The sequence below is a fragment of the Marmota flaviventris genome, chromosome 20 (genome assembly GCF_047511675.1).
Source record: "Marmota flaviventris isolate mMarFla1 chromosome 20, mMarFla1.hap1, whole genome shotgun sequence".
Taxonomy (NCBI): Eukaryota; Metazoa; Chordata; class Mammalia; order Rodentia; family Sciuridae; genus Marmota; species Marmota flaviventris.
Genome location: NC_092517.1, coordinates 25,280,870 through 25,307,692, shown reverse-complemented (window position 1 = coordinate 25,307,692; position 26,823 = coordinate 25,280,870).

Genomic DNA, 26,823 nt, shown 5'->3' with positions numbered 1-26,823 from the left:
TTGCACCCCTTCTGTAGCCCAGGTAGGACCTGCCATTACAGGATCCCCACTAATATTAAATTGCACTTACTTCTGTAGGATCCAATAATTGGCCCTATCAGATGGTATAAAGATAATCAAGAAGTTTTTTAGTCAGGAATTCAGGGAGGGACCATGGAAAAACCTCACAGATCAGTCCCAAAGAGGTAATATAAACTTTGGAATCTATAAATACTCAGCTCACCCACGAGATTCAGGGCAATATTCTTGTGTTAAGCTTAAAAATGGAGCCCTGGTGGATACTGTCTATTCAAGTGCCACTTTAAATGTGGATGTTTATGTGAGCCCCCTAGAGTCTATAAATAACCAGAACTTTTGGCTACAATTGGCTGTTGATACTATGAACAAAAGTTCCTTCTGTATAAAAGAAGGAAGTTTGGTCCATCAATTGTTAGCTAGTAATCTTATGGGCCTGTCTATAAAATATGATGACTATGTTAAGGTGACTGGGGATAGAGTTACACAGCAAAACTGGCCTGTGTCTCATACAGAGTCAGCCTTGCCAGCTTCACTAATTGTCCAGAAACATTTTCTGTGCATAGACTGCACCCTTCCTCGATCCCCACCAAATTGTTCTATTGAACAATATATCTCCCTACCCAATGGCAAATGACTTCCTACAGGATGGGTTTTTCTCTGTAATAAGACAACCTTCCAAGCGTTGCCTTCCAATTTCTCTGGAATCTGCTCTATTGGGAGGATCTTTCCTTTACTGCCATCCTTGGCATCTCCCCACCGAGTTATCTGAAGTCTGCCCCCCAATTGCAATGACAATGTAATCCTCCTGGACCCACTAGACGTTGCAATTGCAGCAGCTTTCATTCCACCAGTCCAGGGACTAATGGTAGCAATTCAAAGAGAAATCAATAAATTAGCCTGTAGTTTTAGCAAAACAGCTAACCTTACGGCACAAGTTTTAGCAGAAATTAATCAAGAGATAAAAGAATTCTGAACCTCAGTAATACAAAATAGAGCAGCTACTGACTTTCTGCTACTGAAACATCATTTGGACTGTCAACAATTCCCAGGCATGTGCTGTTTCAATATTACTGACTATTCTAATATTATTCAACAACAGATAGATGAAATGAAAAAGGAAATAAACAAGATTCAAATGGACAAGTTTTGGCCAGACCTAAAAAACTGGTTTCCATGGTTAACTTCTCTTTCAGGTCCTATAATTTGTATTCTTCTCCTATTACTTATTGTCCCATGCATTATTAACTATGTGCTCAGGTTTATACGGCTACAACTCAATTCTGTTATGTACCACCAACAGTATTAACCTATGTTGCTGACATTACTGGTTGCTCTCTATCAAAGATTTGAAAGGGACACATCAGAAAAGGGGGGAATGATATACCTAGCCTAGTTCTCTCTTTAGATCAGAAGCCAGCTTGTCATAAGTTATGAAGGATTCATTTCTGTTTTCTGTAAAATTATTACGATGTCTGTATGGCCTGGCCATTAGTTGATGGTGTAAGGCTGATTGGAATGCCTGCCCCTGCCCTTAACTCACCCACGTCTGGTTTTCCCTGACCAGATAACAACCCTTTCCTAAACCTTAGTGATGCCTCATAAATTCTGGCCTTCCCTGGCCAGATAACGACCCTCTCTGAGTCTCTAAGATCTCCATAAATTCTGATGCCGGGGCTAGCAAAAATGTAAACTTGTGTTATGCTCCTCAGAGTGTTGTTATCTGTAACCCCCCTTTGTGTAATTTTTTGGGCTATAAAACTGGGCTGCAAAGAAACTTCACCGCTGTCCTTGGCTCCCACGATTTTGATGGGCAAGGCAGCCCGGCCGGTCAAAATAATAAGCTTGCTTTAATTTTATTTTAATTGGAGTCAGTGGTCTTTTCTTGCATCGTGGTCTAACAATGTACCACCACAGCCTTGATAGAGAGGACTTGACCCTCCATGCGGGAGCCCCCTCCCACCTGGTTTTCTGTGGCAGCTTGTATACCTCCGCAGACAGGGTATATGGTACTCACTCCTTCAATCGGGATACTCCTCTCACCTAGGTGTCCATGGGAGTTTGACTACTGCATCATACAAGGTAGAGGGGATTTGCCCCTCCAGGCAGCAGACGGCTCCCATCTGTGTGTCAGGTGGATGTCTTACACCACTAGAGCCATGGTAGAAGGTACTTTCACCTTCTGGCGGGAGATCCCTCCCACCTGAGTGTTGGGGGAAGCTCGTATACTCCGACAGCCAGTTTCGAAGAAACTTGCCCCTCCAGGGGGAAGACTCCATAAACTGGGTATCCTGGAAAGATCGTATGCCAACAGAGTCAGGGAAGAGGGGACTCAGTCCTCCAGGCGGAAGATACCATCTGCCCGGTTTTCAGGGGTGTTCATATACAGATAGAGTCAGAGTAGAGGGGATTTGCCACTCCACGATGGAGACCCCTTTCCCCTGGTGTAGGGGGGAGCTCCTATACCACTGCAGCCTAGGTAGAGGGGACTGACATCTCCAAGCCTGATACCAACCCACCTGGGTGTCAGTGGGAGATCATTTACTGCTACAGCCAGGTTAGAGGGGACTCACCCCTCCAGGCTAGAGACCCATCCAACCTGGGTGTAGGGGAAAGCTAGTATACCACTGCAGCCATGGTAGAGGGGAATTGACCTTTCAGATGGGAGACCCCTCCCATCTTGCTATAGGGGGGAAGCAAGTATATCACAACAGCCAGAATAGAGGGGACTCACCCCTCCAAGCAGGAGACCCATCCCACCAGGGGGTCTGGAAGAGTTGGTACACCAACTCACCATGTAAGAGGGAAGTTGCCCCTCTAGGTGGAAGACACTTCCAACCTGGGACTCACAGGGAAAGTACCACAGGGGCCAGATTAGGGGCGACTTGCCCCTCCAGGCGAGAGACACCTCCCACCTGGGAATTGGGATAACTCCTATACCCCCTTAGACATGGTAGAGGACACTCACCCCTCCAGGTGGAAGACCCCTCCCACCTGGGTTTCAGTGAACCTCATATACCCCAGCAGCCAGGGTAGAAGCTACAGGGGTGTCTGCAGAGGTAGGGGTGTGTATACAGCTGCAGCTGGGGTAGCAGTGACTTGACACTCCAGGAAGGAGAACCCTTAAATCTGGGTATTGGGGGTGCTCCTATACTGCCACAGCCATGGAAGAGGAAACATGCCCCTGCAGGCAGAAGACCCCTCCCACCTGAGTACACTGGGAGCTCTTATATGGCAAGAGTTAAAGTAGGGGGGACTCTCCCTTCCCAGCTGGATACCTCTCCCACCTTGGTGTCATTGGAGCTTGTATACCACCAAAGCCAGGGTAGAGGGCACTTGCCCCTCCAGGAGGGAGAACCCTTCCACCTGGGTGTCCTGGGGAACTCCTATATTGCTGAAGCCAGGGTAGAGGGGACTCACACCTCTAGGTGATAGAACCCATTCCACCAGGATGTCAGTGGGAGTTCCTACACCGCTGCAGCCAAGGTAGAGCAGACTTGGCCTTTCATTTGGGAGACCCCTCCCACCTGCGTGTCTGAGTGAGTTCCTATCCCTCCGCAGCAAGGGTAGAGGGGACTCAACTCTCCAATCGGGAGATGCTTCCCACCTGGGTGTCCATGGAGGCTTGATTACAGCAGCAGCCAGGGTAGAAAGGACTCACTCCTACAGGTAGGAGACTCTTCACATCTGGGTGTTGTGGGGAGCTCCTATACTGCAACAACCAGGGACTTGCCCCTCCAGGCAGGAGACACCCCCCACCTGGGTGTCCAGGGAGCTCCTATACCACTGCAGCCAGGGTACAGGGGATTTGCCCTTCCATTCAGGAGACCTCTCCCACCTGAGGTCTGGGTGAGCTCCTATACCTCCGCAGCCAGGGTAGTGGGAAATTGCCCCTCCAATTGGGAGATTGTCCCCTCCTTGGTGTCTGGGGGAGCTTGATTACTGAAAAATCCAGGGTAGAGGGCACTCGCCCCTACAGGCGGGAGACCCCTCCAACCTGGGTGTACTAGGAGCTCTTATATGGCAAGAGCTAAAGTAGAGGAAACTCACCCTTCCAGGCAAGATTCTCTTCCCACCTGGTTATCTGGGAGAGCTTATAGAGCCACATCCAGGATAGAGGGGACTCATTGCTCCAGTAAGGAGTCGGTTCCCATCTGGGTGTCTGGGGGAACTTATATAGCCCCACAGCCAGTGTAGAGGAGACTCGTCTATCCATTTGGGTGACCCCATATCCTGGGTGTTGAGGGAGCTCCTATATAGACAGAACCAAGGGAGTGGGGACTCGACCCTTCAGGCGGAAGATCCCTTCCACCTGGTTGTCAGCAAATTTAGATACTGACATAGCAGTGTAGAGGGGACTTGCCACTGAAGGCGGTAGACCCCTCTCACCTGGGTGTAGGGGGGACCTCCTATACCACTGCAGCCAGGGTAGAGGGAACTGATCTCTCCAGGGAGGAGATCCCCCCACCTGGGTGTCATGGGGAGCTCCTTGCTGCCACAGCCAGGGTAGGGTAGTGGGGACTCACCAATCCTGGCAGTAGACAACTCCCACATTGGTGTCTGGGTGAGCTCTTGTACCACCACAGCCATGGTAAAGGATACCTTCCCCTTTAGGTGGGAGACCCTTCTCACCTGGGTGTCTGGGAATCTCAAATACCACCTCAACCAGGGTACATGGGACTTGCAGCTTCACTCAGGAGACCCTTCCCAACTGTGTATCAGGGGATCTCCTATACCAGCACAGCCAGGGTAAAGGGGACTTGCCCCTCCAGGCGGGAGTCCCCTCCCACCTGGGTGTTTGAGGGTGGAGCTCATATACCGCTGCAGCCAGGGTAATGGGTACTCACCCATTCAGGCAGGAGACCCATCCCAAATGGGTGTCTCATGGAAGTTGTATACCACCTTTGCAAAGGCAGAAGATACTTGCCCACCCAGGCAGAAGACCCCTCCAACCTGGCAGTTGGCAGGAGCTCATATACCACCCCAGCCAGGGTAGAATGTACTTGCCCCTCCTGGCAGGTGTAAGGGAGGGGGCTTATATACAGCCACAGCCAGGATAGAGAGGACTCACCCTACATGTGGGAGACCCCTCCCAACTGAGTGGGGGAGCTTGTATACCTTTGCAGCCACAGTAGAGGAGACTCACAGCACAATTCAGGAGACCCCTCCCACCTGGGTGTGTGGAGAGGAGATACTATACCGCCACAGCCAGGGTAGAAGGGACTCACCTCTCCAGGCAGGAGACCCTTCCCACCTGGGTTTCAGTCGGAGCGCATATACTGCTGCAGCCAGTGTAGAAGGGACTCGCCTCTCCAGTCAGGAAACCCCCTAACCTGGTTGTCAGGGAGATCTCCTAACCACCAGAGCCAGGAGAGAGGGGACTAGGCCCTCCAGGTGGAAGATACCTTCCACCTGGTTGTAAGGGAGTTCATATACTGCCACAGGCAGGGTAGAGGGAGACACCTCCCACCTGGGTGTAGAGGTTTTCTTCTTTACCACTGCAGCCAGAGTAGAGATGATGTGCCTCTCCAGGCCAGAGACCCTCTCACCTGGGTGTCAGCCAGGATAGAGGGAACTCGCCCCTTCAGGCGGGAGACCCTTCCCATCTGAGTATGGTGGGGGGAGCTAGTATACCACAGCAGCCAGAATAGAGGGGACTCACACCTCCAAGTAGGAGACTCCTCCCACCTGGGTGTCTGGGAGAACAGGTATACCCCTCTGCCAGGGTAGAGAGAAGTCACCCCTCTAGGCCCGACACCCCTCCCACCTGGTTTTCAGGCAAGCTTTTTAACCGCTGTAGCCAGAGTAGAGTGGACTCGCCCCTGCAGGTGGAAGATCCTTCTCACCTGGTTGTCAGGTGGAGCTCATATACCCCAGCAGCCAGGGTAGAGGAAACTCGAACCTCCAGGCCAGAGAAACCTTCCACCTAGGAATTGGGGTAACTCCTATACTGACTTAACCAGGGTAGAGGAAACTTGTCCCTCCAGAGGGAAGACCCCTCCCACATTGGTATCAGGTGAGGGGGGTTCATATACAGCTGTAGCTGGGTTAGCAGCAACTCGCCTCTCCAGGCGGGAGACCCCTCCATCATGGGGGTGGGAGAGAGCTCTTATACTCTGCAGCCAGGTCTGATGGGACTCGCCCTTTCAGGCGGGAGACCCTTCCACATGGGTGTGTGTGTCGGAGCTCCTATATGCTGCAGCTATGCTAGTGGGGACTCGCATCTCCAGGCAGAAGACTCCTCCAACCTGGGTGTTGGGGGAACTTGTATACCACCTTAGCCAGGGTAGAGGAGACTGGCCAGTCAAGGCGAGAGACCCCTGTAACCTTGTTGTCAGAAGGAGCTCATATACCACCACAGCCAGGGTAGAAAGTACTTGCCCCTCCTGGCGGGAGACCCCTCCCACCAGGGTGTCAGTGGGAGCTCATGTACCACCACAACCAGGATAGAGGGGACTCGCCCCTCCATGCAGGAGACCCCTCATACCTGGGTGTCTGGGGCAGCTTGTATACCTCCACAACCAGCGTAGAAGGGAGTAGCTGCTCCAGTTGGGAGACCCTTCCCACCTTTGTGTCAGGGGGATCTCATATCATGCCACAGCTAGGGTAGAGGGGACTGGCCCTTCCAGGCAGAACACCCCTCCCACCTGGGTTTCAGGTGGATCTATTATACAGGTGCAGCCAGTGTAGAGGGGACACTCCCCTCAAGAAGAGAGATCCCTTCCACCTGGGTGTCCTGGGGAGCTGCTATACATCTAAGGCCAGGGTAGAGGGGACTTGCACCTCTTGGATGGAGACCCATCCCACCTGGATGTCAGGGGGAGTTCCTACACTGATTCAGCCAGAGTACAGTGGACTTGTCCTTCCATTCAGGAGACCCCTCTCACCTGGCTGTCTGGGTGAGCTCCTATCCCTCCACAGCAAGGGTAGAGGGGACTTGCCCCTCCAAATGGGATACCCCTCCAACCTTGGTGTCAGGGGATGCTTGATTAATGCAGCATCCAGGGTAGAGTGGACTCGCCCCTACAGGTGGGAGACCCCTCCCACCTGGGTGTCGGGGGGGGGGGGAGCTCCTATACTGCCACAGCCAGGGTAGAGGGAACACATCCCTGTAGGCGGAAGACCCCTCCCACCTGGGTGTACTGGGACCTCTTATATGGCAAGAGCTAAAATAGAGGGGACTCGTCCTTTGAGACCAGATACCCCTCCCACCTGGGTGTCAGAGGACCTTGTATATTGCCAAAGTCAGGGGAGAAGGGAGTCGCCCTTCCATGCAGAAGACCACTCCCAACCATGAGTAGGGGGGCACTTGTATACCCCCTTAGCCAAGGTAAAGAAGACTTGCCCCAACAGGCGAGAGATCCTCCCGCCTGGATGTCAGGGGGAGTTCCTACACTGATTCAGCCAGGGTACAGGTACCCACCTGGGTGTCAGGGGAGATCTTTTACTGCAGCAGCCAGGGTACAGGGGACTTGCTCCTTCAGGCGGGAGACACCTCCCATCTTGGTATGGAGGAGAGCTCCTATTCCATGGCAGCCAGAATAGAGGGGACCCTTCCCACCTGGGTGTCAGGGGAAGCTCCTTAACCACTGCAGCCAGGGTAGATTGGAGTAGCCCATCCAGGCTGAAGACCCATGTGTATCAGATAGAGCTCATATACACCAGCAGGTAGGGTAGAGGCAACTCTCACCTCCAGGTGAGAAACTTTTCCTACCTGGGAGTGGGAGTAACTTCTATAAAGCCTTAGCCATGGTAGAGTGGACTCAACCCTCCAGGTGGAATACCCCATAACCTCTTCGTCAGGGGGAGCTCCTGTACCTCCAGAGCCAAGGGAGAGGAGACTTGACCCTCCAGGCGGAAGATCCCTTCCATCTGGTTTTCAGGGGAGTTCATATACTGCCACAGGCAGGATAGAGAGGACTCTCCACTTGAAGTGGATGACCCCTCCCACCTGGGTGTAGAGGAACTCCTATATCACTACAGCCAGAATATAGGGGACTCACCTCTCCAGGCTGGAGACCCTACCATCTGGGTGTCAGGGAGATATCATTTACCGCCACAGCCATGGTAGAGAGGACACATCCCTTCAGGCGAGAGACCCATACAACCTGGGTGTCAGGGAAAACTAGTAAACCACTGCAGCTATGGTAGAGGGGACTCACCCCTTAAGGCGGGAGACCCCTACCATCTGGGTATGGGGGATGGGGCTCCTATACCATAGCAGCCAGAATAGAGGGACTTGCCCCTTCAAGCGGGAGACCCCTCCCATCTGGGTGTCTGGGAGAGCTTGTACACCCCCTCAGCCAGTTTAGAGGGGAGTCATCCCTCTAGAGGAGACACCCCTCCCACTTGGGTGTCAGGGAGAGGTCCTATAATGTTGTAGCCAGGGTACAGTGGACTTGCCCTTTCAGTTGGTAGCCTCCTGCCAGGTGGGTGTCTGGATGAGCTCCTATTCCTCTGCAGCAAGGGTAGAGCAGACTTGCCCCTCCAATTGGGAAACCCCTCCCACCTGCGTGTACTGGAGGCTTGATTATTGCAGAAGCCAGGGTACTGGGGACTCATCCTCCAGGAGGGAGACCTCTCTCAACTGGGTTTCAAGGGAATTCTTATTCTGCTGCATCCAGGGTAGAAGGGACTCGATCTCCAGGAGGGAGATTCAATCCACCTGGGTCTCCTGGGGAGCTCCTATACCGCCAAATCCAGGGTAGAGGGGACTCACCCCTCCGGGCCAAAGACCCCTCCCATCTGGGTGTCTGGGTAGCTTGTATACTGGCACAACCAGGGTAGGGGTGACTCATTGCTCCAGGCGGTTGACCCCTCCCACCTGGGTGTCAGGGAGAGCTTGAATACTCCCTTAGCCAGTGCAGATCAGACTTGCCTCTCCAGTTGGGAGACCCCATCACCTGGGTGTCGAGGAAGCTCCTATACCTTCAGAGCCAGGGGAGAGGAGACTTAACCCTCCAGGCAGAAGATCCCTTCCACCTTGTTGTCAGGGGTGTATATATATACTGTCACAAGCAGGGTAGAAGGGACTCCCACTAGAGGCTGGAGACCCCTCCCACCTTGGTGTAGAGGATACCTTCTATATCTTTGCATCTAGGGTAGAGGGGACTCGCCTTTCCAGGCTAGAGACACTCCCATCTGGGCGTCAGGGGGAGGTACGTTACTACCACAGCCAGGTAGATGGGACTCACTGCTCCAGGTGTCAGATCCATCCAACCTGGGTGTCAGGGAAAGCTAGTAAACCACTGCAGCCAGGGTAGAGGGGACTCTCCCCTTCAGACGGAAGACTCCTCCCTTCTTCATATGGGGGGGAGCTCATACACCACAGCAGCCAGAATAGAGGGGACTCGCCCCTCCAAGCATGAGACCCCTCCCACTGGGTGTCTGGGAGAACTGGTACACCCCCTCAGGCATAGTAAAGGGAATTCACACATCTAGGCAGGAGACGCCTCCCAACTGTGTGTCAGGGGAAGCTCCTTAACTGCTATAGCAAGGGTAGAGTGAACTCGCCCCTCATGGTGGTAGAGGGGACTCACCCCTTCCAGAAGGGAGACCTCTTACACCAGGTTGTCAGGTGGAGCTCATATACCCCAGCAGCCAGGGTAGAGGCAAGTCACATGTCTAAGTGGGAGACCCCTTTCACCAGGGTGTCAGGGGGAGGTCATATATCGCCACTGTCATGATAGAGGGGACTCATCCCTCCATGTGGGAGACCCCTTCCCACCTGGGTGTCTGGGGGAATTTGTATACATCCATACCTAGTGTAGAAGGGCCCTGCTACTCCAGTTGGGATACCCTTCAACCTGTGTGTCAGGGGGATCTCATATACCGCCACAGCCACTGTAGAGGGGAGTTGCCCCTCCAGGAGGGAGACCTCTCCCACCTGAGTGTGTGAGAGGAGATCCTATACCGCAACAGCCAGGGTAGAGGGGACTCGCCCATCCAGGCAAGAGACCCCTCCCCCCTGGGTTTCAGGGGGGAGCTCTTATTCTGCTACAGCCAGGGTAGAGGGGACTCGCCCCTCCAGAAGAGAGATCCCTTCCACCTGGGTGTCCCAAGGAGCTCCTATAACCCCAAAGCCAAGATAGAGGGGTCTCACCCCTCCAGGCAGGAGACCCCTCCCACATAGGTGTCAAGAGGAGTTCCTACACTGCCAAAGCCATTGTAGAGTGGACTTACCATTCCAATTGGGAGACCCCTCCTACCTGGGTGTCTTGGTGAGCTCCTACACCTCTGCAGCAAGGAGAGAAGGGACTCGCCCCTCCCATCATGAGACCCTTCCCACCTGGGTATCTGGCGGAGCTTGATTACTGCAGCAGCCAGTGTAGAGAGAACTTGCCCCTACTGGCGGGAGACCCCTCCAACCTGGGTGTCAAAGGGAGCTCCTATGGTGCCACAGCCAGGGTAGCGGGAACAAAACCCTACAGGCAGAAGAACCTTCCCACCTGGGTGTCCTGGGACCTCTTATATGGTAAGAGCTAAAGTATAGGGGACTTGCCCTTCCAGGCAGGATACTCCTCCCATCTGGGTGTCTGGGGAGCTTGTATAAAGCCAAAGCCAGGGTAGAAGGGACTCGCCTTTTCATGCAGAATACCACTCCCACCTGTGTGTAGGGGGGCCCTTGTATATCGCTTTAGTCAGGATAGAGATGACTTGCCCCTCCAGGTGGGAGACTCCTCCCACCTGAGTGTCTAGGAGAGCTTGTATACATCACAGCCAGGTTAGGGTGACTCATTGCTCCAGGCGGGAGACACCTCCCACTAGGGTGTCAGGGGGAGCTCATATACCCCCACAGCAGTGTAGAGGGACTCACCTCTCCAGTTGGGATACCCCATAATCTGGGTGTTGAGGGGAGCTTTTATACAGCCAGAGCCAGGGGAGAGGGAACTCAACACTTCAGGCGGAAGATACCTTCCATCTGGTTGTCAGGGGAGTACATATACTGTCACAGGATAGAGGGGACTCCCACTCGAGGCCAGAGACCCCTCCCACCTGGGTGTAGGGGGGACCTCCTATACCACTGCAACTAGGGTTGAGGGGACTTGTCTTTCCAGGCTGGAGACCCTCCCACCTGGGTATCAGGGGGAGATCCTTTACCGCCACAGCCAGGGTAGAGGGGACTCACCCCTCCAGGCAAGAGACCCATCCAAACTGTGTGTCAGGGAAAGCTAGTAAACCACTGCAGCCACTGTAGAGGGCACTCACCCCTTCCAGCAGGAGACTCCTCCCATCTGAGTATGGAGGGGGAGCTCGCCTTTCACAGAGGCCAGAATAGAGGGGACTCACCCCTCCAAGCAGGAAACCCCTCCCACCTGGGTGTGTGGGCAAGCTGCTACACCCCCTCAGGCAGAGAAGAGGGAATTCACCCCTCTGGGCGGGAGTCCCCTCCCACATGTGTGTCAGGGAAGCTCCTTAACTGCTGCATCCAGGGTAGAGTTCACTTGCCCCTCCATGCAGAAGACCCCTCCCACCTTGGTGTCAGATGGAGCTCATATACCCCAGCAGCCAGGTTAGAGGTATCTGGCACCTGAGGCAAGAACACCTCCAAACTAGGAATGGGAGTAAGTCATACCGCCTTTGCCCCAGTAGAGTGCACTCGCCCATCCAGGAGGAATACCCCACCCACCTGGGTGCCAGGTGGAGCTCATATACCCCAGCAGCCAGAGTAGAGGCAATTCGCACATCCAGAGGAGAAACACCTCCCACCTGGGAAAGGGAGTAACTCCTATACCGCCTTAGCCAGCTTAGAGGGGACTTGCACGTTTAGGCGGGAGACCCCTTCCACCAGGGTGTCGGAGGAGTTCCTCTACCTCCAGAGCCAGTGAAGAGGAGACTTGCACCTTCTGGCGGAAGACCATTTCCCACCTGGTTTTCTGGGGAGTTTTTGTACCACCATAACCAGGGTAAATGGAACTCTATCATCCAGACCCCTTCCACCTGGGTGTCCTGGGGAGCTCCTATACAGCTGCAGCAGGTTAGAAGGGATTCTAGCCTTCTGGCGGGAGACTCCTTCCAATTGGGTGTCAGGACAGGTCTTATACCTCAGCATCCAGGATAGAGGGGATTCGCACCTCTAGGGGGCAGATTCCTTTCATCTGGGGGTCAGGGGGAGTTCCTATAAGGCTGCAGCCAGGGTAGATTAGACTTTCCTTTCCAGTCCTGAGACCCCTCCCACCTGGGTGTCTTGGTGAGCTCCTATACCTCCGCAGCCAGGGTAGAGGGGATTTAGCACTCCAATCAGGCGACCCCTCCCACTTTGGTGTCATGAGGATCTCCATGCTGCCACAGCCAGGGTAGAACAAATATGCCCCTGCAGGCAGAAGAACCCTCCCTCCTGGATGTACTGGGACCCCTTATATGGCAAGAGCTAAAATAGAGGTGACTTTTACTTCTAGGCGGGATACCTCTCCAACCTGGTTGTCAGGGGAGCTTGTATACAGCCAAAGCCAGGGTAGAGGGGACTTCCCTGTCCAAGCGGAAGACCCTACCACCTGTGTGGTGGGGGATGCTTGTATATTGCCTTAGCTTGGGTAGAGAATAGTTGCTCTTCCAGGCGGGAGATCCTCCCACCTGAGTGTCTGGGATAGCTTGTATACCACCACAGCCAGGGGAGAGTGGACTCGCCCCTACAGACATGAGACCCCTTCCACCTGGGTGTCCAGGGGAGTACCTATACAGCCACAGGCAGGGTAGAGGAGACTCCATTTTCCAGGATGGAGACTCCTCGCAAGTACTTGTCAGGGGAACTCCTATACTGCAGGGGCCACGGTAGAGGGAACTCACCCCTCCAGGCAGGAGACCCCTCACACCTGGCTGTGGGGGGTGGAGCTCCTATACCCCTGCAGCCAGAGTAGTGGGGACTCGCCCCTCCAGGCAGGAGACCCCTCTCACCTGGGTGTCTGGGAAGCTCGAATACCATCTCAGCCAGGGTAGAGGGGTCTTGTAGCTCCACTCAGGAGACCCTATTCACCTCTGCATAAGGGGGATCTCCTCTGCCACAGCCAGGATAGAGGAGACTTGCCCATCCAGGGGGAGACCACTCCCACCTGGGTATTGAGGGGGGGGAGTTAGTATACCGCTGCAACCAGGGAGTGGGGACTCATCTCTTCAGTCAGGAGACCCCTCCCAACTGGATGTCGCATGGAACTTGTGTACCATCTTAGCCAGGGTAGAGAAGACTCGCCCATCCAGGCGGAAGGCCCCTCCAATCTGGCAGTCAGCAAGAGCTCATATACCATCCCAGCCAGGGTAGAAAGTACTTACCCCTCCTTTCAGGATACCTCTCCCACTAGGGTCTGTGGGAGGGCTCATATACCTCCACAGCCAAGAGAGAGGGGACTTGCCCTTACATCGGGAGACCACTTCTACCTGGGTGTCTGGGGGAGCTTGTATACTTTTGCATCCATGGTAGAGGAGACTCAGAGCTCCACTCTGGAGACCCTTGCCAAGTGTGTCAGGGTGATCTTATATACTGCCACAGGCAGGGAAGAGAGGACTTGCCCCTCCAGGTGGAAGACCCCTCCCACCTGGGTGTATGGAGGGAGATACTATACTGCCACAGCCAGAGTAGTGGTGACTCGCCCCTCCAGCCAGGAGACCCCTCCCACCTGGGTGTCAGGAGGAGCTCTTATACCACTGCAGCCATGGTAGAGGGTACTTTCTCCTTAAGGCGGGAAACCCATCCCAACTGGGTGTCGGGGGGAGCTCTTATACTGCCGCAGCCAGTGAAGAGGGGTGTCGCCCCTCCAGTTGGGAGAGCACTCCCACCTGGTCTTCAGGGGAAGCTCTTATACCGCTGTAGCCAGGGTAGAGGTGACTCACAGTTCTAGGCATGAGACGCCTCCCACCTGGGTGTCACGGGGAGTTCCTATACCTGTATGGCTACAGCCAGGGTAGAGCAGACTTGCCCTTCCTGTCGGGAGACCCCTCCCACGTGGGTGTCTGGGTGAGCTCCTATACCTCTGAAGCAAGGATAGAGGGAACTCGCCCCTCCAATCTGGAGACACTTCCCACCTGGGTTTCTGGGGGAGCTTGATTACTGCAGCAGCCAATGTAGAAGGGACTCTCCCCTACAGGCTGGAGACCCCTCCCACCTGGGTGTCTGGGGGGAACTCGTATTTTGCCACAGTCAGGGTAGCGGGAACACGCCCCTGCAGGCGGAAGACCCCTCCCACCTGGGTATACTGGGACCTCTTATATGGCAAGAGCTAAAGTAGAAGGCACTCGCCCTTCCAGGGTTAATACTTCTCCCATCTGGGTAAGTGGGGGATCTTGAATACAAAAGCATCCAGAATAGAGGGGACTTGCCCCTGCTAGTTGGGGATGCCTCCAAACTGGGTGTCTGGGTGAGCTGTTACACCCCTCAACCCAGGTGGAGGGGAGTCACTCCTCTAAGCGGTAGACCCCTCCCAACTGGGTAACAGGGGAAGCTCCTTAACTGCTTCAGCCAAGGTAGAGGGGGCCTCACCATTTCAGGGATAGACCCCTCCCACCTGGAAGTCAGGTGGAGCTCAAATACCCCAGCATCCAAGGTAGAGGTGACTCGCACCTCCAGGTGAGAGACACCTCCCATCTTGGAATGGGAGTAACTCCTCTACCACCTTAGCCTGGGTAGAGGAATCTAGCCACTCCAGTCAGGAGACCTCTCCCAACTGGGTGTCTGGCGAGAGGGGTTGTTATGCAGCTGAAGCTGGGGTAGCAGTGACTCTCCCCTCCAGGTGGGAGTCCACTCCCTCCTGGGGATAGGAGGGGGCTCTTATACCCCCGCAGCCAAGGTTGATGTGATTCAACCCTTCAAGTGGAGACCCTCTTGCCTGGGTGTGGGTGGTTAACTGGTATACTACTGCAGCCAGGGTAGTGGGGATTCGCCCCTCCTGGCAGGATACCCTTCCCACTTTGTTGTCAAGGGCAACTTGTATACCACCTTATCCAGGGTACAGGAGACTTGCCCATCCAGGTGGTAGGCCCCTCCAACCTGGATGCCAGTAGAAGCTCATTTACCACCACAGCCAGAGTAGCAAGTGCTTGCCCCTCCTGGTGGGAGACCCCTCCCACCAGGGTTTCAGAGGTAAAAGGAATGTGACCACAACTCTTGGAGTGACCACTGGTTTATTGCAGCAGTGCCAAAGAGGAGAAAAAGAGAATGAATGAGAAAGAGAGAGAGCGAGAGAAAAAGGAAAAAACAAGGGAGTGCAACATCAAGAGAGGGAGACAGAGAGAGCAAGAGACGGGGCCTGGCAGGAGGGAGTTTTTATAGCCAAATTCTAATGGGTTTTCTAGGTCTTCAAGCTGTCATTTTGGCAGACAATGAGTGGATCACACGGTAGTTGCTAAGGATGTCATCTTCTGCCTTCTGGCATATGGGGCAGGGGTCAGATGTGGGTTTCTGTTGCTCCAGACAGGTGGGGGTCAAATGATTAGCCTTGAGCAGTATTCAGACTTGATGCAAAAAGGTGACAAAGAACCAGACTGAGGGGTTTTAAGTGTGTGGGTTATTCTGTAGCTAACGTTTGTTCAGACTATCCTACAGAAAACTTAATTCAACCTGCCCTGCACCTAAGAAGGGGGAATGAATATACCACCACAGCCAGGATAGAGGTGACTCGCCCCTCCATGCAGGAGACCCCTCCCTCCTGGGTAACCTGGGGTGCTTGATTATTGCAGCAGCCAGGGTAGAGGGGACATGCCTCTACAGGCAGGAAACCCCTCCCACCTGGGTATCAGGAAGGGAGCTCCTATACTGCCACAGCAAGTGTAGAGGGAACATGCCCCTGCAGGCTGAAGACCTCTTCCACATGTGTGTACTGGGAACTCTTATATGTCAAGAGCTAAAGTAGAGGGTACTTGCCCTTCCATGTTGGTTACCCCTCCCACCTGGTGTCAGGGAGCTTGTATACTGCCAAAGCCAGCGTAGAAGGGATTGTCATTTCATGCGGAAGACCACTCCTACTTGTGTGTACCAGGGCACTTGTATACAGCCTTAGTGAGGGTAGTGAAGACTTGCCCCTCAATGCTGGAGAACTCTCCCCCTTGGTGTCTGGGAGAGCTTATATACTGCCACATCCAGGGTAGAGGGGACTCATTGCTCCATGTGGAAGGTCCCTTCTACCTGGTTGTCTGGGGAGTTCATATACTGCCACAGACAGGGTAGAGGGGAAAAGCCACAAGAGGCAGGAGACCCCTTCCACCTGGGTGTTGGGGGGAGCTCCTACACCACTACAGCCAGGGTCACGGGGATTCGCCTCTCCAGGCCATTCACCCTCCCACCTGGGTTTCAGGGGAAGATCCTTTCCCACAGCAGCCAGGGTTGAGGGGACTCACCCCTTCAGTTGGGATGCCTGCACAAATGGGTGTGGGAGGGGAGCTTTTATACTGCTGCAGCCAGGGTAGTGAGGACTCCTCCCTCCAGGCAGGAGACCCCTCTAAACTAGGTAAAGCGTGAGAGCTCATATAACGCAGCAGCCAGGATTAAGGGAACTCAGTCCTCAATGAGGGATACCCCACCGACCTGGGTGCCGGGTGTGTGGTGGAGAGCTGCTATACCACTACAGCCAGGGTAGAGCAGACTCACCTCTCCAGGTAGAAGAATGTAGTCAGAGTATAGGGACTTGCGCCTTCCAGCAGGAGAACCCTCCTGGGTTCTGGGGCTGGGGGGAGGCTCCTATACAACTGCAAGCAGGGTAATAGGGCCTCAAAACTCCAGGCGCAACACCACTTTCACCTGGGTGTTGGGGGGGAATGCCTATCCTGCAGCATCCATGTTAGAGGGGACTCACACCTCCAGGCAAGAGTCTCATCCTACCATTTGGTCTGGGGGAGATCCAGTAATGCCCCAGGCAGGAGAGAGTGGACTCGCCCCTCCAGGCAGGAAACTCCTCCCACCTGGGTGTCAGGGAAGGCTAGTATACCACTGGAGCTAGGAAAAAGTGGACTCCCTCTTTGAGGCAGGAGACCCTTCCCTTCTGCTAATGGGGGTGGCTCATATACCACAGCAGCCAGGGTAGAGGGGACTCACCCATCCATGCAGGAGACCCTTCCCATCTGGGTGTCTGTGGGGAGCTTCTATTCTGCCTTGGCCAGAGTGGAGGGTACTCTCTCCTCCAGGTGGGGGATCCCCCCATCTAGCTATGCAAGAGGGAGCTCCTATATTGCTGCATCCTGGATAGAGGGGACTCGCCCCACTAGGCAGGAGACCAACACTGGTTGTCATGGGAGCTCTTATACTGCCACAGACAGGGTAGAGGGGACTCGCCACAAAGGGCGCAAGAACCCTCCCAACTTGATTTAGGGGGGAGCTCCTGTACCGCCACAGTCAAGGTAGAGGGTACTCACCACTCCAAGCTGGAGACCCCTCCCACCTGGGATACTGGAGGGAGATTTTACACCACTGAAGCCAGGGTACAGTGGCCTTGCACCTCCAGTGGGAGATCTCTCCCACTTGGGTGTCAGAAAAAGCTCCTATAGTGCAGCAGCCAGGGTACCAGGGATTCGCTCCTCCAGGCGAGAGACTTATCCCACCTGAAGGTCGGAGGGAGCTCATATATTGCCCCAGCCAGGGGAGAGGGGACTTGCCCCTCAAGACGGGAGAGTCCTCCCACCTGGGTTTCCTAGGGGTGGGGATGGGGCTCCTATACAGCTGCAGGCAGAGTAGTAGGGATTGGTCCCCCATGGTGGAAGACCACTTTCACCTGGGTATCAGGGGAGCTCCTATCCAGCTTTAGCCATGGTAGGTGGGACTTGCCCCACTAGGCAAGAGGCCCATCCCACCTAATTGTTGGGGTGGGGGAGTTCATATACCTCTGCAGCCAAGGTAGAGGGGACTCACCTCTGTAGGCCAGAGACCCTCCCACCTGGGTGTCTGGGAAAACTTATATACCACTTCAGCCAGGGAAAAGGGGACTTGCCCCTTCATCCAGGATACCCCTCCCACCTGGGTGTCACAGGGAGTTTTTATACCACCTTAGCCAGAGTAGAAGTGACTCCCACTTCCAGGCAGGAGACCCCTCCCTCCTGGGTGTCTGGGAGCTTCTATACTGCATTAGCCAGGGTGGAGGGTACTCTCTCCACGAAGCAGGGATGCCTTTCACCTCAGGCAGGAGACTCCTCACATTTTGCTATATTGCGGGGGAACTCCTGAGCCGCTGCAGCTAGGAGAGAGGGGACTTGCCCCTCTAGGCGGGAGACCCCTAAACACTGGTTGTCAGGTGATCTCATATACCAGTAGAAGCAGGGAAGAGGGGAATTTCCATTCCAAACAGAGACCCCTCCCACCTGTGTGTGTGTGTGTGGGGGGGTTACAACAATACAGCCAGGGTAGAGGGGACTCCCTGCTCTAGACAGGAAACCCCTCCCACCTGGGGATTATTCGGAAGCTTGTATACCACCTTAGCCAGGGTAGAGAGGACTCACCACTCTAGGCAAGAGATCCCTCCCATCAGGGTGTCAGTGGGGAGCTCCTATACCATGGTTCCAGGGTATAGGGTATACACCACTCCAGTTGGGAGATCCATCCCACCTCACAGTTAAAACAAGCTCTTATACGGCTGCAGCCAGGGTACAGGGGACTCGGCCCTCCAGGCTGGAGACGCCTCCCACCTGGGTGTTGGAGGGATCTAGTATACCTCTGCTTCCATGGTAGAGGAAACATGCTCCTCCAGGCTGGAGCCCTTCCCACCTGGGTGTCAGGGCGGGGGAGGTCTTATATCACTTCATTCAGGGTAGTAGTGACTCACCTCCCAGACAGAAAACACCTCCCACCAGGGTGTAGTGGGGAGCTTATATACCACCTTAGCCAGGGTAGAGAAGACTCTAGCTTTTAAACTACAGCAGCCAAGGTAGAGGGGAATCGCCCATCCAGGCAGAAGACCTCTCACACGTAGGTGTCCAGTGGGGGGCTCATATATGGTGGTGGCCAGGCTAGAGGGGACTCACCCCTCTAGGCCAGAGACGCCTTTCTCCTAGATGTCAGGGAGTGCTCATATACTGTAGCCAGGGTAGAGGGGACTCACCTCTCCTAGCGGGAGACCCCTCCCATCTGGGTTTTGCAGGGAGCTTGTACACCAAGTTATCCAGGTTACAGGGGTCTGGAGGTGTGAGTAACCTCTATCCTGGCTGTGGATGTTTGGAGCTCCCCCCAACACCCAGGTGGGAGGGGTCTCCCACGTGCAAGAGGGAGTCCTCTTTACCCTGGTTCCTGGGCTTCAAGGGTTCTCCAAGAGCCAGGTGTGAGTAGTCTCCCACGTGGAAGGGCAAGTCCCCTCTCTCCTGGCTGTGGCAGTATATGGGGAGAAAGGGACTAAGGGGAACAGGTGGCACAGGGAGAGGAGGGCTCAAGGACTAGATTCATTGCAGGGTGTCAGGATTGAGGAGCAGGCCCCAGGCTGAAAGAAGCAAAGCCCCCAGTAAACGGGGAGTGCTACCTTTTCCCAAAGGAAGCCTGCAGGGCAAAACATCCCAGTTCCAGCCCCTGGCTCAGGTGTGCATCCTGGGAAAGGGATCTGGGAAAATAACCCTAACCCAGCAGGGACAAGGATAACAGGAGGGCCGAAGAAGGGCACAGCATGAAGTTCTGGAAGAAGGCTGTTGGTGGGATGTGGGCCAGGACCACCAAAAGGAGCCCAGGCTAGGGACCTAGAGGAGAACCCAGGCTAGGGGAGAGCAAGGAAGGGTGGGGCCAGGCAGACAGGGGTGGCACTAGTAGATGCAGGGAAGACAAGTTGAGCAAGGAAGGGGCCCCAGCAAGGCCCGCAGTTCAAGCTTAGGGAAGCACAGAGCAAGAAGAACCTCCAGAGGCTCAAGATAGGAGCCAGTCCAGGGAATGGAGAGCCAAGGGCCAATGCTGGGGCAGGGGACTCAGGACAGTGGACAGGACTGGGGAGGGAAAGCAGGGGATCCAGCATGGGGGAGTGAGGCTGGAGGCCCATCGCCACTGCCAGGTGTCAGGTTTCCTGGTGCAGCCCCAAGGGCCTAGGGAAAGCAAGTAGCCCAGTCAAGGGTCATTGTTCTGTTTCGCATAAGGCTCCCTGGCCCAGATGAGGATCATGGGCAGGGAACAGGCCAAAGGGCCTGGGAAGGGACAGGGGTCAGGAGGAGTGCGATGTGAGGGCACAGGGGGAGGTCACGGTGGGTGCACAGAGGGGCAAGAGCCAGGACACGATCAAGGAGCCCAGGTAAGGGATCAACCCCAATGAAAGGTATTAGGGACACAATTGTCAGGAGGCCCCTGCCTGCTCCAGGAATAAGCGCTAGGGGAAGGAGAGTAAGGATCCGCACTAGGGTGAGGAGACAGAGGGCTGGGCAAAAGGCACAAAAGGGAGCAAGCTAGGGGGCCAAATCAAAGATTGCCCAGGTCAGACAAAACAGCAAGAGATACCACAGAAACCAATGCAACTGGAGTAATGCAATAAGGAGCTCAGGCTGGCAGCCAGGCCAGAGGACTGTAGGGCAAAGGGTCATGGTGAGGAAGGGCTGGGTTAGCTTAGCGGCAGCTTGCAAGGCTAGAGAGTAGGAGAGGGAAGGCAGGGGATTGCCCAGGGTAATGTCATCACTAGGCCCAAGTCCACTGCCAGATGTCAAGTTTGGGCAGCAAAGGGGGCCCAGAAGAGAAGCAGGGCTGTGTTGCCCATAGGGATTCTGTCAGGATCGAGGAGCAGGGCCTGGGCAGAGAGAGTCCAAAGTCCCAGGCAAGGGGCACAACTATGTTTTCCCAAAGGGAGCCCTCAGGGCCAAACACCCAGTTCCAGTCATCTAGACCTGGTGAGCATCCTGGGAAAGGGATAATGAAAAGGGGTCCAGCAGGGACAGGGACAACAGAAGGGATGAAGAAGGGTACAGCATGAAATGCCAGGGGAAGGATTTAGACAGGATGTGGGCCAGGATTCAGAAAGGAGCCCATACTAGGGACGATAGGAGGACCCAGGCCAGGAAAGGGCAGTGAAGGGCAGGGCCAGGCAGGCAGGCAGAAGTAGGGCTCTGAGGTTCAGGGAAGCCAAGGGGAGCAGGGTACTGGCCCCAGAGAGGAATGCAGTCCAAGCCCAGGGAAGCACGGTGCAAGAAGGGCCCCCAGAGGCTCAAGCGAGGAGGCAGGTAAGGGAATGAAAAGCCAAGGGCCAGACTTGGGCAGGGGGCTCAGGACAGTGGACAAGTCTTTGGAGGGATGGCAGGGGATCCAGCAGGGGGCATGCAGGCTCCTGGCTCAGGGCAACTTCCAGGTGTCAGGGTTCCAAGTGCAGGACCAAAGGACCAGAGAGAGCAAGGGGCCCAGGCAAGGGGCAGGACTCAGTTTCCCATAATGCACTCTGACTCAGATGAGAATCCAGGGACTGGGACCTGGCAAAGGAGGCCTGGCAAGTGAAGGCGGCCAGTAGGAGGGCAATGGGAGGGAATAGCAGAGGGTCTCAGTTAGTACGTGTGGGAGCAAGATCCAGGACCCAAGCAAGGTGCCTAGACAAAGGACCAACCTGACCATCCATGGATGAAGGACCCAAGGAGCCAAGGAGACCTGCAAGGGCCAAGGAAAAGCACAAGGGGGAGGTGAGGAAGGACTTCTCAAAGACCAGGAGACAGAATAAAGTGCAACGGCACCTATGAGAGCATGCTGGCATTCCCAAGCAAGGGGCTCCCAGGTCAGACCCTACAGGAAGAGACTCCATGCTATGCCAAGTGACATGAGGAACACTGTCAGGGCCTCACATGAGCGCCCAGGCACAGGGACTTAAGTGCAAAGGGTCAGGTTAGGGAGAGCTGGGTTGTGGTAGGTGCAGCATCCAAGGTGATAGGTTAGTGGAGGGAAGGGAGGGGATCTTTCAGGGTTGGGTTGGAGCAATTCACGTGTTAACTGATAGGCCTTAAGGTTCAGGCAGCAAAGGGGACTCAGGCAAATGGCAGGACTGTGTTTCTCATAAGGAACCTTAAGGGCACAGAGGCCAGCTAATTTGGCTCCGTTGTCCAGGTGAATAGATCCTCAGAGAGAGACCTTGACCAAAGGAATGTTAAAAGAGGACATGTTGAGGGGATACCTGGTGTACAGAGGTTGTGGGGGTGGTCGGTTGGCAGCCAGGACCCATTCTAGTAACCCAGGCTATGGAGAAGAAGGGAAAGTGAAGGGTCCTGGCAGTGCCCCCCCCCCCCCCCGATAACATAGCACCAGTATTACAGAGGGGAGGCACATGAAAGGGCATGTAAAAAGAGGCCTGAAAAAAAAGAAGGAAAAGGGTCCTTGAGAAGGGCAGCCAGGGGCTCAAGCAAGGAACTAGGCCCAGTAATGGAGAGCCAAGTGCTAGCACCTGGGGTCTGATGAATGAAAAGGGACATGGATGGGGATGTGAGAGAGGGGAGAAAGAGAAGCCAGTGAAACTGGAGGAGAAAGGATGAAGGCTCAGATCCACTGCAGGGTTTTAGGGTTCTTGAGCAGGGCCTAAGCTAAGGGAGGCCAAAGTGACCAGGCAAGAGGCAGGGCTACTTTTTCCCAAAGGAAGTCTGCAGGGGAAAGATGCCAGGTCAAGTCCCCTGGCCCTTGTGAGAATCCTAGGAAGGGGATCAGTGAAGCGGGCGTGGCAGAGATAGAAACTAATAGAGGGCCAAATGAGGACACAGCATATAGGGCCACTGACTGGGTGTGAGTTGGGTGTGAGCCAGGACCCCAGTAGGGAGCCAAGTTAAGGCACCTAGTGGAGGGTCCAGGCCAGGGTAGAGTAGAAAGGCCAGGGCCAGGAAAACAGGCTTAATTAATGTACTGCAGTACAGGGAAGCTAAGGAGAGTAGGGAAGTGGCCCCAGTGAGGGGCCCTCAAAGCCCAGAAAATCAAGGAGGAAGAATGGACACCAGAGGCTCAAGCAAGGAACTAGGCCAGAGAACTGAGAGCCAAGGCCAGGGCTTGGACTGGGGGTTCAGGACAATGGACAAGATTTGGGAGGGAAGGCAGGGGACCCAGGAAGAGGCTGTGAGCATTCAAAAAATGGGTAAAGAGCCCCTATGTCCAAGCTTTCTTCTTACTCCGATCCAATTCTGCTCTCTGCACCTCTTGCAAACCTCAAGAAATTTTAATAGCTTGCAAAAAAAAAAAAAAAAAAAACAGCAACAACAACAAAAAAACACCCAAACCACCAATTCCCAATCTTCCTCTCCCTGTTTCTCCTTACCCCGTGCTGCTGGAATGGGTCCTGCACCACCACCCCCACTTACGCACAACAGGTATTCCCTCACAGTACCCTCTTTTGCCCTCACTCCTTTGTTCCAGGTCCTTCACTGAGGGTCTACTCACCTGGGGCAGAGGAGAGGAATTGGCTCGCCTCTGTGCCCTAAATGCTCCCTATGGGAAAAACAGCCCTGCCAATGGACTGAGTCCCCTTCAAATACCTGAAACTTGAAGCCTGCCAGTTAACATGGACTTTCTCCAACCCAGCCCTAAGCTATCCCCTCCCTTCCCTCCAGCCTTCTATGTTGCCCCTACTTCAACCCAGTTATCCGTAACCCTTACCATTTGTAATAGTGTCCCTTGGCCTGGGAGTTCGCCTGAGTCCCTGACTGTTTATCATGGCCCTTGGCATAGCAAGGAGTCTCTTCATGTTGGGTCTGACCTGGGGGCCTCTTGCATAGGCACATAATCGGGCTCCCATAAGTGCCCCTTGGCTTCTCTTGATCCTCATGCAGCCCCTTCCTCCCCTTCCTCTTTTGCCTTTTTCTGGCGCTGGCAGGTCTCCTGCACCTTGGGTCCCTCATCACTATTGATTTGGTGGGTCCCTTGCCTGGGCACCTGGCTTGGTTCCTGGGTCTCACCCCTATCTGCACCCACTCTGATCCCCATGCGTGCCCTCCATCCCCCTCTCCATGCCCCCCTTCCTTTTTCTGGCCTACTTTGCCAGGATCCTGGCCATAGGTTCTCATCTGATCCAGAGCGCCTTATGGGAAACAATGCCCTGGCCTTTCCCTGGGCCCTTTGCTCTCCGTGGCTGCTTGTTCCAGCACCAGGAACCCTGAAACCGGGAAGTGGCCCTGGGCCTGGAGCCTGACTTCCTCCTGCTGGATCCCCTGCCTTCCTTCCCAAATGTAATCCACTTTCTTGAGCCCCCTGACCAAGCCCTGGCCCTTGGATTTTCATTCCCTGGCCTGGATTCTTGCTTGAGCCTCTGGTGGCCCTTCTTGCTCACTGCTTTTCTGGGCATTGTCTGAGGGCCCTCACTGGGGCTGCTTCTTTGCTCCCCTTGGCATTCCTGTGCTGCAACACCCTAATGTATCCCTGCCTTCCTGGCCAGGAGTTCCTTGCTTTCTCCTGGCCTGGTCCCTTTTCTAGGTCCCTTGCCTGGGCTCCTTGCTGGGATCTTGGCCCCAACCCCACCAACACACGTCCTGCGACCCTTCAGGCTGTGCCCATCCTCAGCCCTCCTATCCTTTCTGTCTCTGCCACTCCTGCTTCCAGATCCCATTTTCAGGTTGCTCACCCGTGCCAGGAAACCTGATTTGGCCTCTTGCCCTTGGAGCTCCTTTTGGAAAGTGTAGCTGTTCCCCTTGCCTAGGGCCCTTTGTCCTCCCTCAGCCAGGGCCCTGCTCCCAACCCCTGACACCCTGCAGTGGATCTGGGCCTTGAGCTATTCTCACACTGTGCCACTGACTCCACATTTTCCTCTCCCACTGCTCCCCTCCATGTTTCTTTTCATTCACCCAGGTACAGGTGCTGGCACTTGGGTCTCCATTACTGTGCCAGGCTCCTTGCTTCAGACCCTGAGCTCTTCTCCCCCTTCTTGAGGACCCTTTCTCTGTCCCTTGGTTTCAGGCCCCTGTTGCCTGCCCCCTCCTTTTCCCCCCCTCTGATCCCCTCATGCTGTGGTATCCTGGCATTGCCCAGAACCTCACTTCCCCTGCTTCTCCGTTACCTATGCTCCTCAAAAGGATCCTGGCGGCCTGACCCTCCCCAATTTTCTGAACACCAGGTATCCCCTCACAATATCCTCTTTGGCCCCACCTCCTTTGTTCCATTTCCCTCTCTGAGGATATACTCACCTGAGGCAGAGGAGTGGAATTGTCTTGTCTCTGCACCCTGAATGCTCCCTTTGGGAAACATAGCTCTGCCACTCTCCTGAGTCCTCTTCACTTCCTGAACCTTGAGTGCTGGCAGTTAACATGAACTTGCACCAACCCAGCCCTGAGTGAACCCTCCCATCCCTCTGCCCTTCGTTGTTGCCTCTACTGCAAAGGCCCTCCCTAATCCTGACCATCTGTGGTCCTGTCCCTGGGTCTGGTAGTTTGCCTGAGCCCCTGACCACTTTTCTCATGGCCCTTGGCATAGCAAGGAGTTACTTTGTGTGTCCTTGGGGCCCCTTGCTTGGGCCAGCCAGCGGGCTCTCCTAGGTGCCCCTTGGCTTCTCCTAGTCCTCACGGAATCCCTTCCTCCCCTTCTCCTTGCTCATTTTCTGGCACTCATAGGTCTCCTGCTCCTTGGGTCCCCCATCACCATTAATCAGGTGGATCCCTTCCCTGGGCGCCTGGCTTGGGTCCTGGGTCCCACCCCTATGTGCACCCACCCCAACCCACTTGTTTGCCCTCCTGTTGCTCTCTGTCAGGCCCCCTTCCTATTCCTGGCCTCCTTTGCCAGGATCCTGGCCATAGGTTCTCATCTGATCCAGGGCGCCTTATGGGAAACAATGCCCTGGCCCTTGCCTGGGCCCCTTGCTTTCCCTGTGTGCTTTGTCATGCACCAGACTCTGAAGCATGGAGGTGGCTCTAGGCCTGGAACCTGACTGCCCACTGCTGGTTCTGCTGCATTTTTCCCAAATGAAATCCAGTGTCCTGAGCCCCCTACCCAAGCCCTGGCCCTTGGCTCTCTGTTCCCTGGCCTGGCTTCTCCTTTGAGCCTCTGCTTGCCCTTCATGCTCACTGCTTTTCTGGGCATTGTGTGAGGGCCGCTCACTGGGGCCACTTCCCTGCTCCCCTTGGCTTTCCCTGTGCTGCAGCACCCTAATGCAGCCCTGCCTTCCTGGCCCAGTGTTCCCTACTCTCCCCTGGTCTGGACCCTCTTCTAGGTTCCTTTCCTGGGCTCCTTCCTGTGGTGCTGGCCCCCACCCCACCCACACCATTTCTTGTGCCCCTTCAGGCTGTTCCCTGCTTCAGTCCTCCTGACCTTTCTGTCTCTGCCACGCCCGCTTTCCTGATCCCCTTTTCAGGATGCTCACCAGGGCCAGGTGACATGATTTGGCCTCTTGGCCTTGGGAGCTCTTTTTGGAAAATGTAGCCCTGCCCCTTTTTTGAGCCCTTTGGCCTCCCTCAGCCGGGGTTCTGCTCCCTACCACTGACACCCTGAGTGGATCTGGGCCTTGAGCTATTTTCCCCTGTGCTACTGACTCCAGTTTCTCCTCCTGCTGCTCTCCCTCCATGTTCCTTTGCATTCACCCAGACCAAGGTGCTAGAACTTGCTCTCCATTACTGGGCTGGGCTCTTTGTTTTAGACCCTGAGCCACTCTCCCACTTCTTGAAGACCCTTTCCCTGGCTCTTGGATTCAGGCCCCTGTTACTTGCCCACTCCTGTGCCTCTCTTCTGATCCCCTCAATCTGTGGTATGCTAGCACTACCTGGACCCTCTGCTCCTCCTGCTTCTCTCTACCCTGTCCTGCTAAAATGTATCCTGCAGCACCCCCCCCCACTTCTGCACACCAGGTATCTCCACACAGTACCCTCTTTGGCCTCCCCTCCTTTGGTCCATGTTCCTCTCGGAGGATCTACTCACCTAAGGCTGAGGAGCAGAATTGGCTCGCCTCTGCACCCTGAATGATCCCTATGGGAAACACAGCCCTGCTACTTGCTTGAGTGCAACTA